This window comes from Bubalus bubalis, chromosome 6, assembly GCF_019923935.1.
Source record: "Bubalus bubalis isolate 160015118507 breed Murrah chromosome 6, NDDB_SH_1, whole genome shotgun sequence".
In the NCBI taxonomy this organism is placed as follows: Eukaryota; Metazoa; Chordata; class Mammalia; order Artiodactyla; family Bovidae; genus Bubalus; species Bubalus bubalis.
Genome location: NC_059162.1, coordinates 33765635 through 33780714, shown reverse-complemented (window position 1 = coordinate 33780714; position 15080 = coordinate 33765635). Strand labels below are relative to the sequence as shown.

At 49.9% G+C, this 15080-nt stretch overlaps 1 pseudogene; it reads right to left on the bottom strand.

Annotated features, from left to right (window-relative positions):
* Window positions 1-858: 858 nt before the first annotated feature.
* LOC123334199 lies at window positions 859-7499 on the bottom strand (annotated as a pseudogene).
* Window positions 7500-15080: the final 7581 nt, after the last annotated feature.

Genomic DNA, 15080 nt, shown 5'->3' with positions numbered 1-15080 from the left:
AGGGTCTGAAAAGGAGAAGTAGCCCCAACCCCAGCAGGGATCCTGGGGAAGGAAAAGGGACTGAACTCCTGTCTGCAGGAAGTGGGCCCAGAAGCCCTGCAGATGCAGCACGGAATGACCACGTGTAAGCATGAGCAGCATGAGTGTGGGGAGCACCTCAGCAGGCAGGGTTGGTGGCACCTGGGGCCATACGTGGAGTCGCCCCCCTGGGAGATCCATGTGGCCTGAGAGTATAGGACGAGCTTCTTCTGCCATGGGGGGATAGTGTCACCAGGCACGGGACTGGTCAGGATCCCAGTGCTCCTGGCCCCCTTTGGGGAGTTGGACCTTCCACCTCTCCCTTTGGAGCACATAAGACTTGGGGTTCTTGGACAACTCAAAGGGAGAGGAAGCTTCCAGAGGAAGGCACAGACTTCCTTCAAGTATAGCAGGTTGGGTCTAGATGGTTTTAAGTAAAATTCCAAAATCAAAGAAATGCAATGGTATTTGCATTCTGTTGCCACACATAGCGGTTACTAACATAGCAGCTTCTGTGGTCCAAAAGCTTACAGTGTGCCAGATACTGTGCCAAACCTTCCATATACATTATTCTAGTTAATTCTCAAAACAAGATAGGTGCTTTTTTTTTTTTTATCGCCATTTTACACAAGAGGAAACAGGCACAGAGAGGTTAATCAACTTGCTCAAAATGACACAGCTAGCAAAGCTATGAGCTGGTTCATAATCCACATTATCTCTCACTCCAGTCTTTCAATCACAGATCCCCCTGCATCTGCATCTAAGGGTTCCGTGCATCTGTGGAGGCCCGGGAGATCTGGGCCTGCAGGGAAGAACGCTGGCATCCGGAGGCCTCGGGGCCTAACAGAAGGGGCCGTTCTCAGGTGCCTGTCTCCCGCAGCAGCTGGATCCCATTACAGCACGGAGGGCCATCTTTAGAAAGCCACCTTCTCCTGGGCCGCGAAGGAACAGGGTGACCACAGCCCGTGAACCCTGGGGCCCCTTGAGTTCCCACTGCCTGCCCGGCAGGGTTTCACAAACCCGTTGACGTTGACAGGGCAGCCTGTGAGGAGGGAGCAGGAAGCCTGGGGGCCCTGTGGTCTGCCAGCATGGCTCAGAGTTTCCTGGGCTGAGCCCTTCCTGCGGGGCCCTCTTCAGGGCTCTGCCAGCAAGTGCCCCCTGTCCCGCGGCTCTCTGTGGCCCTGTCTGGCTCTGAGAGACAAAGCCCACTGACCCCAGAGTCCCTGAAGGGCCAAGAAGGTCCTGTCCTTTGCATGCTGAGCCTTGGGGGAGCTTTGCTATCCTGGCCCTGGCCTCAGGGTGTCTGAAGCTTCCTGGGGACCAACACTGTGAGGCTGGGGCAAGGACTGTACTACATGCAGTCAGGAGTCCCGGCCTCCACCCTCAGCTCCAGTGCTGTGACCTCGGGCAGGTGTCAACATCCCTGAGCCCTGTTCCCTCGTCTGCCTCACAGGGTGTAAAACCCTTGTTGAACAGGAAAATACTCTGCAAGTTTCAAGGGCTCTCTCACCTGGCTGTGGCCTGATCTCAGGATCTAATGGTTCTCCCTTGTGGAAACTCTGCCAAGTCTGAATCCCCAAGTTTCCACAGAAAAGGGAGGACGCATTCCAGATAGTGGACAGCCTGAGCAAACGCTCAAGGTCAGGAACGCAGACACTCACACGCGCACGCACACACACACACACATACACACACTGAGCTCTTTGTGCCAGACCCTGTCTTAAATATTTTACATATGTAAACTCATTTATCTCTTGCTGCTGCTGCTGCTGCTGCTGCTACTAAGTTGCTTCAGTCGTGTCCGACTCTGTGCGACTCCAGAGACGGCAGCCCACCAGGCTCCCCTGTCCCAGGGATTCTCCAGGCAAGAACACTGGAGTGGGTTGCCATTTCCTTCTCCAATGCATGCAAGTGAAAAGTGAAAGTGAAGTCGCTCAGTCATGTCCGACTCCTAAGCGACCCCATGGACTGCAGCCTACCAGCCTCCTCTGTCCATGGGATTTTCCAGGCAAGAGTACTGGAGTGGGTTGCCATTGCCTTCTCCCTTATCTCTTGTAATATCCCTATAAAGTAGGTACTAGCTTGCCTCCATTTTACAGATGAGGCAATGGAGGCTCAGAGAAGTAAAGTAACTTGCTCAAGATCGCACAGCTGAAAGTGGGGAACCCAGATTGTAACCTAAGCAGTCTGCAATGAGAGCATGAGTGGAGGTGAGGGTAGTGGGCCTGGAAAAGATGGGAGAGACATCACGGATTTGGCCGCATCTACCTTGTCCTTTCTGGTAGGGCCAGTGCTTGGTATGGAGTCTGGCACACAGTGGGTACTCAAAGATGTTTCTGAAACCTGGGCTCTGCAGAAGGTGCTTATCTGCGGACCCTGAAGTTTTGCACGATCAGGGGATGCTGGACTTGCTGGGTGGGAGGGCAGTATGGGCCCAGGGCTGAAGCCTAGACTGTCTCATTGCTTCTTTGGCTTGAAATGGGGTTCCTGCCCAGGCCTGTCCTGGGGCATAGGCTCCTTCTCAAAGTGGCTGCTGGACCCGCATTGACATGAGGGCCCACCAAGTGGACAGGCAGGAATTTTAGCTTAAGTAGCTCCTCAGTCCCCCTCTGGGCTCCTCCCCTTGGGCCCTGCCTCTCCTCCCTTCCCTCCTGCACTGGCACACTTGCTGCCTCCCTCCCTGTGGGATGTTCTTTGCTCCTGGAGCTCAGGGTCCAGGGTGGGCCGGAGCCCTGGGGGGACACACACAGACTTGGTGGAGGGTGTTTGTTGCCGGCAGAGGCTGCTGAGAGACCAGCCTGTGTGCAGGGCTGGAGAGCCAAGGGGCTGGTGAGAAAGGAAGTTTCTGTACTCTGTGGCACTCAGACCCCAACAGGAATGTGGCTTTGGGCCAGGATCCCTCTGGGCAAGAAAGGATGACTCAGCAGAAACAGCATCCTGACCCCACAGGATAACTGGAGCCGCTGTGTTGGGGGTGGGTGCCAAGTGGCAGGGCTGGTAAATTCATGATCCCGCCACTTCAGCCTGCATCTCCACCCTCCACCCAGCCCGCCTTCAGATGCCCTTCTCTGGGCTGGAGTTTTAAGACTCTCAGAGTAAAAACCTTCAGAAAGACTTGCGGGGGCGGGGAGGTGGGAAGGGGTACCCCAGCTCTTCCCACTCCAAGGGATGGAATTGAGAAATGATGGATAGGATGAAATCTGTGATTGAGGCCCCTAGGTCTGGTCGTGGGAAGATGCCCAGCACGATTCAGGGTGGGGGGCACTGGGCAGTGGAGAGAGCTGGCCTGGGCCGGGCACCGGGGAATTCCAGCCCCAGAGAGCCAATTGGAAGCACATGTGTTTAGACAGCCATGGAAACCCGCAAAGCTACTTCTCTGTTCCTTGAGTCTAGCCTGTGAAAAACGAAGCATCTATTGCCAGGAACCCTGAGAAATGTCTCCCTTTGTCAGCGGAGGCCTTCATAGCGCAGGCTGGTCACTACTGGGGACTGTAATGGGACTCTAATTAGAGCCATCCTCCTACCCACTTGCACCCCAAGTCCTGAGCAGAAGTGGATGATGGTGGCAGTGAAAGTGAGGGTATTATAGCCTCAGATGCTGCTGCTGTTAGCATTTATCAAGTGTTTCCCATACATACTGCTAACCATCTTTACCTGTTTAATCTCATGCATTCCTCATAAATTCCATACCAAATAGATATGTCCTGAGCTCCTAATTTTAAGAAAGCAAACAGCTTTGCAAAAGATTAACTTGCCTGGGGTCACCCAGGTACCGAGTGGCAGGATAAGCTTCTGAGGCTGGGATGTTAATGATTTGCTTGGTTTGTGACCCCCTTCTTCTGCCCCTTGGGGGAAAGAGGAAGTCAGAGTGCTGGCGGCTCTGCCCCCTCCCCTGGGTGCCACATAGTGACAGGGGGTCACCAGGGTTGACCCGTGGAAACACTGACCCCTTTCTGGGTGCGTTGCAACACTCGGCGGTTTCCCGCGCAAAGCATCACGGGTCTTGGGGTCTGGCAAGCAGTGAGGATCCTGGGATTTGGGGCTAGACGACATGGGTCTGCCCTTGACTTACTAGCTCTGTGCTTTGACACTTTACTCTGTCCCTCTGTGACCCTGGTTGTCACACCTGTAAAGTGAGAAAGAAGAACACAACAATTTGCCCTCCATTTATCTGCCCAGTGAGATGAAATGTAGACCATTAGGCCATTGCAGCCAGAGTAACCAGCCAGACAGCAAGCACAGGGGCTGCTTTGGGGTCCCTCCGGTGGCGGTGGGGGCGGGGATAAAAGAGGGGGGAAGTGGGCGGGGCTGGCATCACACTGCTCAGCTCCCTGGTCAGGAGAGAGGCGGGCAGAGATCAGGAGTTACTTTCTTAACAGATAACACCTGTTTTGCCCTCATCCACCTGCCTCACAGAGATCTCCTGGAGGTGAGGACCTGCAGTGGAATGGCTGCATCTTCCCAGGAAAATCCCACGGGTAGCACTGGTCTAGGCACCAATGACAATCATCAGTCCCTTACAAGTGCCCTGTTTGCTGACTACCCTGTGGGTGGAATCTCTTGTCCTGCTCTAACGTGGGCTTCTGTTAGTAGACTGGTTCCTGTTGCCCCAGCAACACAGCAATAGTGGAGGTGGCAGCAAACGGCTGTTAAATCACTTAATCAGTTGTGGCCCATGGGCACTGTGCCAACCAGGGTGGTTACAGCTTTGCCAGGCTTAGTCACCACCGCCTGTAACTTAATGTGGCTGACATCGTTGTAAACACACACAAAACAGGCAAATAATAAGTCCCCAACAAATACATCTTGCTTGCTTGATTTCAGAATCATGAGGGCATTATATTATGTCCCTTACAGTTTTATCCCTGAGTCTATTTTGTTATACTCAAGACCTTGGCAAACCAGTAATTTCCATAGGATGTGTATGGCTAGACTACCCCCCAGTCACCTCATTCCTTGGCTCTTCATAAGGATTTATCAATAACAACATGCCCATTCTGTTTAGGCTGTTATTATGGTTCTATCCTGAAACATCCTGTAGTGGTTATTTTTTGGAAACATCATTTGGTTCATAATCTCTTAGCAACAGAACTTGAGGGCTAACGGCCGATGCAACTCCAAGCGAGATGATTGTGCCTCGTGCGTGGGCAAACAAACCCACAGCAGCCAAGTCGGTGCACCCTCTGATTATGGGTTTCATTGTTTTAGGTCATCGAACGTCACGGGCACCCGCCACGAGCCAGGCTTGCTTTGTGACATGGCTGAGAGCACATGCTGTGACAGCCATGCACCCAGGCCTTGGAGAACTTTCAGTCGCCAGGTGCCCAGGCTGTAGTCATAGACGCATCTCCTCCTGGTGCAGGTCCCAGAGTGTATCTGACTGGGAAGAGGAGGGGGCAGGAACAGTGACCCCTCGCTCTGTGCCTGTCTGCACTTCATGTCATCACAACCCTTCTGCCCAGCATTGTCAGGACTGTCCTGCCGTGTGACAGCTGAGGAAGTGGCAGCTCGAGCATATGAAGCCACCAGCCATGGTCACAGGTTGTCAGAGGCAGAGGTAGGATTGGAATCCAGACCTGCCCAAGCTCCCAGCCTTCATCCTTTCTTTCTCTCCTTCCATCTTGCTTTTTATTTTTTATTTTGATAGTTAATACTCCTAGAGCAAGGGCTCCTATTACAAACATTAAACCACAAGCATGGCCTTTGATTCTTTGACCCCAAATTCACACATCTAGGAAGAGAAAAAGAAAACTGTGATCCATATACATGGATGAAAACCAAAGGCTCATGGATAATCACATTGGAGTGTTTTTGTTTCTATTTTCATTTTTATGTTTTGGCCACTCCACGCAGTATGCAGGATCTTAGTTCCCTGACCCAGAATCGAATTTGTGATCTCTGCAGTGGAAGCGCAGAGTCTGAAGCATGGGGCCACCAGGGAATTCCCTCACATAGGAGTTTTAAAATTTCTACAGCTTAGAACCCAGAAGCCACAGGCCTTACAGGTCCTTCTGGATGTCCCTCAGTGTATCTGCACTTTTCTTGAGTTGAGCAGCCTTATCAGCCTTCAGCTTTTGGTTGATAACACTGCTTAACCCCTGAGCATTAAGGACACACGGACGATTGAGGAAGACTTCATTCTAAATGCCACGAATCCCCTTCACCATTGTGACACCAGATGAATCCTGGATAGATTTTTCACCATGGATTCAATGAGATCAGTCACATGTCAACCAACAGACCAGTTGGTTACCCTTTTAGCTTGGTGATTTCACAGGCACTTTCCACTACCGCCTTACATGCTGCTGCTGCTGCTGCTGCTAAGTTGCTTCAGTCGTGTCTGACTCTGTGCAACCCCATAGACAGCAGCCCACCAGGCTTCCCCATCCCTGGGATTCTCCAGGAAAGAACACTGGGGTGGGTTGCCATTTCCTTCTCCAATGTATGAAAGGAAAAGTGAAAGTGAAGTTGCTCAGTCGTGTCTGACTCTTAGTGACCCCATGGACTACAGCCTACCAGGCTCCTCCGTCCATGGAACTCTCCAGGCAAGAGTACTGGAGTGAGGTGACATTGCCTTCTCTGACCACCTTACATTCTTCCTTCCAATTTTCACTATTATTGTTCTTTCCCATTTCTGGGCTCAGTTCCCAAACAGAAATGCTGGCCACATATATTCTACTCCAAACAGCTACACTTGAGTCACCGTGTTCTCCCCAAATCCATCCATGACAGCTGCTGGAATGAATGCCAAGTTTTCAGCCATAAAATAGTGAAACCTTTGACACCCACTTTCAATCACATGGTGCTTGAGTCATCCACTTAGTTTCCAGGTAATATATATGAGGATATCCACTGGGTTGGAAGCCTCACTTATGATGCAATTGGGACTGTACTTGATGATTGCAGGAATAATGAATTTGAAGAAAACATTCCTCCGCACCGGACTGAGATGACTCTCTCTCTCTCGCTGGTGGACTCCTGCGGTTATCCCCATAGTCACAGGGTGATCTGTTCTCTGCCACAATTTTAAGTGTCTGAAGAAAGATGTTCCCATGCTGCAGATGCATTTCCAAGCATTCACAAGGGCAAGTTCATCAGCCAGGGACTTTCCCAGAATGCTGCTTTCACATGCCTTACCTACTTGTCCAACACCCACTGCAATGATTTTATTGTTTGCGACTGTTGCCTCCTCTCCTGCAGCCATGCAATCAGTTTTCCCTTAAGAGTTGCCCTTGTTCACAGGAGAGAAAAGGCTCGGGAGACAGTTGTAATCGTTGTGCAGAGGACGACTATTGTGCAATGTTAGCCATGTGCTCAGCCTCCCTTCTTTCTGTTCATCTTGTTCATGCATTCAAGTCCCTAGGGGCAGCTAGGACTTCATTCGACGTGTGGTCTCCCTAAGGCTGTTCTCCAGAAGGCAGCACAGGAGGGCCATCACCACACACTAGTTCCACAGGTCAAAACCACGCACACAGTGCGCACCTCCTGCAGCCACTGAGCCCAGCCTTCACGGGCAGTGTGGGCTCATAATCCTCTTTTTATTTTGCTTACTTCCCACAGCCCAGACAATGGTTCTCCCTCTGTGTCAGATAGAAATAAAAATTAAAATAATTAGCTACCACGTATTACACTGAGCTGGAAATTTGATTTACATGCTTTTATTTACTCTTTAAAACCTTATAAGGACATTTACAGTTCAGGAAATTGGGTGTCAGAGTAGTTGAGTGACTTACTGTAAGTCACATAAAGCAGGTTCTTTGGCGACACCCACAGTCACCCTCCACCCTTCCTACGGCTCTGTTACTCATGAGCAGAGGTGGAATTACTGAGAAAACTCTTGATGCCTATGCTCTGGGCCCCCTTACTCATACCTACCCCTTCCAAGCCCTAGAAGTCTATTCATAGAGCCATGTGTTTTGTGAAATTTGAAAAAATAAGATGTTTTAATGTTTATTTTCCAGAGGAAAGCCTCACTCAGGTTCCACAGGTCCTGGACACCCTGTTCATGAGTGTATGCCTTAAACATCTTATGTAAAACTTTGCTTCTGCCTCTGTGTCCTTTCCCGACTTCACTTGCTCTCCTTGTCACTAGCACACCATGCACTTTAAGTGTTTATCTTGTTTACTGCACATGGCAGGCACCACTCACGAAGTGTTTGGGGAGAATGAAGGCAGCCATTGTCCTTACACAAAAGCTGGTCTGTGTAGTAAGTTGTTTTCATGTTATAGACAATTTATAAAGATGGAGGAAATGGCTTGCTCAAAGGCACCCACCAACAAGTCCAATCCCCACTCTTCTGATCTGAGCTGCCTTTGGACTTGGCCCTGTCTAGGCCATGACATCATAACTTACTTATAGACCAGACATCATTTTATTGGTGTTTCATCCTTGATTCATCTCTCTTGCAACTGTCTCCCCCTACCCTCCAAGCCCTACCAGCCACCTCCCAAATATCCATCAGACCCAATCACTTCTCCCCACAGCCCCTACCATAGACACGGTCTTCATCTACCTCCCACCGGTCTCCCTGCCCCCGTGTCTTCCCCTCAGCTTCCAGAGGCTGATCCAATCAAGTCACTCTCCTGCTGGAACTATCCCATGAATTCGTATTTCTTAGAGGTCAGATTTGAAATCCTCAGCCTGACCCATGAGGCCCAAGGTAGTTTTTATTTTTTCCAGTTCCTCAAACTCACCATCTCCTTCCTGACTCAGAGCCCTTGTACATGTTCCACCCACTTTTGGTGCCTTAGCAGTCTTCCTCTCTTCCCTCTCCATCTTTCTACTTAATTTCTACTCACCCTTTTGGTCTCAAAGCAGCATCATTTCCTCAGGGCTACCTTCCTTGTCCACCCACACTGGGCGAGAGCCCTTTGAACGGTTTTCACAGCTCCCTGTATATCTCTGCAAAGAACTGATTACAACTATCATTAAATAAACAATTGTATTCTCTTGTGGGGTTTGATCTGTCCTTGTGACCCCTGCCTCCATCCTCTTCCCCAGACACGGTGTGCCTTGCTCTCTGCTCTATCTTTGCATTGTTTGTTTCATATTGGAGTGTAGTTGATGAACAATGTTGTGTTCGTTTCCTGTGTACAGCATGCATTGTTTGTTTGGCTTAAGGCAGGGGTCCCCAACCTCTGGGCTGCGGAGAGGTACCTCCTGTCAGGTCAGTGTGGCATTAGATCAGAAATAAAGTACACAATTAATATAATATGCTCGAATCATCCTGAAACCATCCCCCTCATCCCCTCTGGTCTGTGGGAAAATTGTCTTCCATGAAACTGGTGTCTGGTGCCAAAAAGTTAGGGGACTGCTGGCTTAAAGGTTAAAGGCAAGTGTTCCTCTCTCACATATACCCCTTGAGATGAGTTTTTCTTATCAGCTGGCAACAGTGCTCCACGTGATCCTTTGGGACCCAGGTCCTTTCCTCCAGTGGCTCTGTCGTCCTAGGAGTTGTCACCTGCGTCGTGGAGGATGGATCATTGCCACATCTGGGTTGGAGTCAGCAGGAAGGGAAAGAGTTTTCTTGGTCTTGGCTTGGTTCCAGATATCTATTACTGGATAACGAACCACTCTGAAATAGTGCTATAAAATATCAACTATTTCATTATTCTCATTGATTCTGTGGGTCTGTGAGGAATGCTGGGAGTTGGGGCAGAATTCCTGGACCGTGGCTTGTGTCTGTACTCTACAATGTCTGGGGCCTCATCTGGGAAGACTCAGATGGCTAGGGGTGACTCAAGTGGTAGGGGTTGAATTGTCTGGGGGTGTCTTCACTCACCTGGTGCTTGGCTAGAAGACTGGGCTCAGTGGGGCCTGTTCCAGGGTACTTACATGTGGCTTCTCTAACTTGGGGTCCTCACAGGAGTTGGGCTTCTTTTACTGAGACTTGGGGCATTAAGAGTGAGTCTTCCCACAAGGTAGAAGCTGCCCAGTCTTCTATGCCATAGCCTCAACAATCACATGACTTTCCACTTTCTTCTGGGATGAAGACCACCCAGGTTCAGGCGGAGCGGTCATAGACACCTGTCACTTGGTAGTTGAGAGTCAAAGAATTTTAAAACCATTATAGCCAGAGGGGCTAATACCAGCTCCACTCACATTCCCCTGCTGAGAATGTAGTCATACGAGTGCATGCGTGCATGTGTGTGCTCAGTTATGCCTGACTCTTTGCAACCCCACAGGCTGTAGCCCACTAGGCTGCTCTGCCCATGGGATTTTCCAGGCAAGAATACTGGAGTGGGTTGCCATTTCCTTCTCCAGAGGACCTTCTTGACCCAGGGATCAAACCCACATCTCTTGCATCTCCTGCATTGGCAGGTGGATTCTTTACCAACTGAGCCACCGGGGAAGCCCGTGCAGTCATATGGCCCTTTCTAAATGCATGGAGGTGGGAAATACTATCCCCAGATGGGCAGCCATGTTCAGCTTCAAGTTCATCATAGAGGAAAAGGGACAATGGATTTGGTGGACTGTTTCCTCTCTGCCACAGTCTGTTCCTCTGACCAACCAAGCATGTGTACATACCTCTTCCCACATGCAATACACATCTCTTCAGCAAAAACACCAAAATTCCAGTGATTGAATCCACTGCTGCCTGTTTATAGAACAAATCACTGATTGGATGTTTGCAGTGCCTCTGTGTTCACTCCTCCATTATGGATGGTCCACTTCTTAGCCTAGAGCCTCGACATCTGCTAGTTCTAAGTGGGAAGGCAAAATCAGCTAGTTGTGGCCTGTTGAATGGAGAGGAATCTGCTTTCACCTTTATCTCAGTACTTCAATCTATTTACAGAGTGGGAACATCAATAGATGTTCATTGAAAAGAATATCAACTAAAATTAATTCCAGATGGATCAAAGATTCAAGTGTAAAAAGCCAGCCCATAAAATGCTAGGGTTCAAAGAGGGTAAGAGCAGACAGCTTACAGAAGAAAATAAACAGAAGGCCAAATGTGGATGAAAAAGCATGTTCTTGAGGATGTGGGGAGAGAGAAACTCTCACATGCAGTTTGTCGGTGTTTGAGCTGATCATTTTTAGACAGGGGGTTGGCAATATCTTTCGAGGTGTCAAATGTTCAATATTTTTTACTTAGAAACTCCACTTTTAGGTATATATTATACAGATATACAGTATTCCCACAAGTGAGCAAAACTATATGTCAAGAATGTTCCGTGTAGGCTTGTTTAGAATAGCTGAGCCTCTGGAAACCACCTAAATACCCTTGCATGGGAAACTATCAAATAAAGTAGAATCTCATGCAGCTGTTATAAAGAACACAGGAGAATGAGTAGCACTAACACAGAAAAATTCCAAGGAACAGTGATAACTGGAAATGAAAGGCATGTTGGAGAACATTATGCATAGTGTAAGCTCATGTGTATAAAGAAAGAAAACAAACTAATATATTCATTTGTATTAAAAGACACCTGGAAAGATTCATAGAAAGTTTTAACAATGGTTACTTCAAGAGGGAAGTGAGTTTAAGGCTGGGGGAAGCAGGAGAAAGTTTACTTTTGGCTCTGTATCTTCTCTACTATATAGATTATCTTACAACATCCATGTATCATTTCTATAGGAGAATCAAATTCAGAATGGTGGGATTTCTGGTGGATCAGATGGTAAAGAGTCTGCCTGTGATACAGGAGACCTGGGTTCGATCCCTGGGTCGGGAAGATACCCTGGAGAAGGAAGTGGCTACCCACTCCAGTATTCTTGCCTGGAAAATCCCATGGGCAGAGGAGCCTGGTGGGCTACAGTCCATGGGGTTGCAGAGTTGAACATGACTGAGCCACTTCACTTCACTTCACTTTTCTAGGGAAGAAGGGAAGGGGATGGTGGAGAGGCCATAAAGGTTCTTTAGCTGTATGTAAAATGTTATGTTTCTAAAAGAGATTGAAATGGTTAAAATGGTAAATTTTGTTAGTATATTGTACCACAGCAAAAAGAGGAAAAAAATGTGACAATCTGTTATGAACTGATAAAGCTGGATACTAGGATGCTCATTATATAATCCCTCTGCTTTTTCACATTTTAAAAACATTTCACAACTTTTTTTTTCTAAAAAGATTCACTCAATAAACAAGATAAAATAAAGGGAAAGAAAACCAGAAAAATGAAGCAAAAGGGACGTCTAATCAGTAAAAGAAACAATCTCATGGTGCACACCTTTAATATGGCAGCTTGGTGAATTCAATGACAGTCTCAGCAGAGACCTGCACACTAGCATTTCCTGTTCTGAGCTCAGGATGCTGAGATGTCAGGAACACAAGAGACATGGCTGGCATTGCTCAGAAAAAGGAAATTTGCCACTGCGTTGCAGAGACTTAAGAGACCGTCACAGGCGCAGACAAGAGCTGGCGAGGACCCGGGCCGTGAGAGCTGTCTCCTCTCAACCTGCAAAGCCGCGTGGCAGCCCTGCTGTCATTTCCCAGTTGCCCCCCTCCTTGCCCCTTCGCCCACTCCTACCCTGGGGGTCTGGGCAAGCAGCGGCCTCCCCTGCAGGCTGGCACGCTCTTCCTTGCCCTTGGCCCCTGCCCACCCTGCAGGGCCTTAATCTGCTGCACCTGCAGTTCTTTGATCTTTTTTGGTTTCCTTTCTTTTGAACAAATTGACCACAGTGCCGTTCTGTGATGTTTTGAAAACCCTCTTCCTGTGAACTTGAAACGCGGGTGATAAAGAAGTAAAGGGCAGAGGGCTGCGGGTTTCACCAGGGACCTTTGTTCTGGGCATGGAAGCGATATCTCAGGTAGACAGAGGTGGGGTGAGGGTCTGGAGTCTGACCTTGAGGTTCCAAGGGCTGCCTTGGAGGGGCCTGGACATCCAGGGGCAGGTGGCTGGGTGCCCTGTGAGGTGGTGAGCTCCCTCTCCATTGCTGCCAGCGGGCTGTGTGCTCAGTCACTCAGCCGTGGCCAACTCTTTACAACTCCATGGACTGTAGGCTAAGAGTCCTAGGCTCCGAGTCCTAGGCTCCTCAGTCCATGGAATTTTCCAGGCAAGAATATTGGAGTGGGTTGCCATTGTCCCACCTAGATGACACGTGTCTAGGGTGCCTGGGAGGATTTCTTCACAAGGAGGTGGACTAGTGCTGCTAAGTTTTCCTTCTAGCTGGGCCCATGATTCTGGGCAGGGCTAGGAGGCCTGGCCCTGCTGTCTGTCCCTCCACTGACCTCAGCCATGCAGAGAGCAGACCTGGGCTGTGACAAGCCTGTTGCTGCTTCTCTCCAGAGGGGCCGAGGTGAGACACTGCCCTTCCTACAGCTCCACTGTGTGTGTGTGTGTGTGTGCGCGCGCGCGGAGAGACTGCTTCTGGGTTCCAGTCCTGGAGGGCCTCCACGAGCTGCTGAGCAAGCCTCTCATTGGTGTGGTGTTCAGATGTCCAGGGTTTCTGGGCTGGATGTCCGGGGAGTCTGGCTCCTTAGTGGCCTCGATTTTGTGTTCTCATTGCTGACTCTTGGAAACCAAGTGCTGGCAGCCAGTCAATGTACTCGGGGCTCCAAGCTGGATCCTTAAATTCATCACTGAACTTCAAATTTGGAACAACATAAGCACACTCACTGTCCTTTTTACAGAGAAGGAAACTGAGGCCCAGGGAAGTTGAGGGGCTTGTCCAGAGTTGCTGTCTGGGAAGGGGGGGAGTTGGAATTGGGTGTCCTCTCACTTCCAGGTCTGCTCCCCAACTTCTCCACCCTGCTCTGTGGTGCCCCAGGATGCTCACTTGTGGAATCACTTTGATGGGTACCCTTCCCTTCTGCTTTGACCAGTGGGGAGCATTGCCAGCTGATGGGAGGCAGAGAGGAGAGGGAATTAAGGCACTTATTCGCACTAATGTTCCCTGTGGGGTTGCCACAGTCTGGCTGTGGCCCACAACCGAGGCCACAGAGATGCTCAAGCAGCCTTTCCATTCAAAACCATTCTGGTCACCTCCCCAGGCCAGCAGGCCTAGCAGTGGAATAGATGGCTGCCCTTGGTCCAGGTTCCTGCAATCCTTTCCTACACCCTGGTCTTACCTTTGAAAAGAATCTCTTTACTGAATGCTCCTCTAATGGTCCAACTGAAGTATGCTGCCTGTTTCCTGCCAGGATCTTCCTGATCCATACCATCCTGCCAGTTCATCAGCAAGGACCCCTGGGTCTGCTGAGTCATCACTGAGCATGGGCCCCGCCCTGAGATGGGGGCCCATGGGGGCTGGAGGTGGGCTTTCTAATTCCTACTCTTTTCTCTGCCTCTGCTCACACTTCACTCCTCCCCTAACTGCCTGCTTTGCCTCCAGCCCTCACCTGTCATTCTTCCCCTGCCTGATATCTGAGGATGTTTAAGGGATGAGAGTGAGAATTAAGCAACTTTCACCCCTACCCTGTCCAACCATGATACATCCGGGAAGTGATGCTCTGAGGTCTTGGACATCACAGACCAGTCAAAGAGACCCTGGGTCCTTGGGACAAGGTGTCTTGGAAGCCAGTGCACAGAGACAGGGTGATTTCACATTGCTGGAAGAAGCCTCTTCCCTGGGGACTCTCGTTCAGGAAAGCTCACCCACCCACTCACTCACTTGCAATGCAGAGGCGCACTCCTTACCAAGCCCACCCCCGAGGGACCTGAGCGTCACTTCCTCAAGGAGACTCTCCCTAGCCCTTGGCTGAAGCTGGCTGTCCCATGATGTGTTCCCAGCACACCCCATCCCTCCTTGTTTTGTAACTTTCATCGCGCCAACATCACTTGTCCATCGTCTACATCCTCTACTGCTCCATCCTCTCCCTAAGAGCAGGCCCCGTGTCTGTGCTGCTGACCTCTCTACCCCTGGCACGGTGCAGGGCACACTGTAGGGGTTCAGCAAACTGGCGAACTGAAATGGAAAAGCAACACTACAATCCACACCGTGCAGATTACCCCTCTTGTCTCTTGGTAGAAACTGACAGAACAATGACAAGCCATGGCAGGCTGAAGAAAACATCAGCCTGAAGAGGCTGGAGGTGGGGCTCTGGTCCTGCTGTGCCTTAGAGACTCCAATCAGTCTCTGGGCTTTAGGTTCTTTAGTAAGATGAGATAATACTTACGTTAA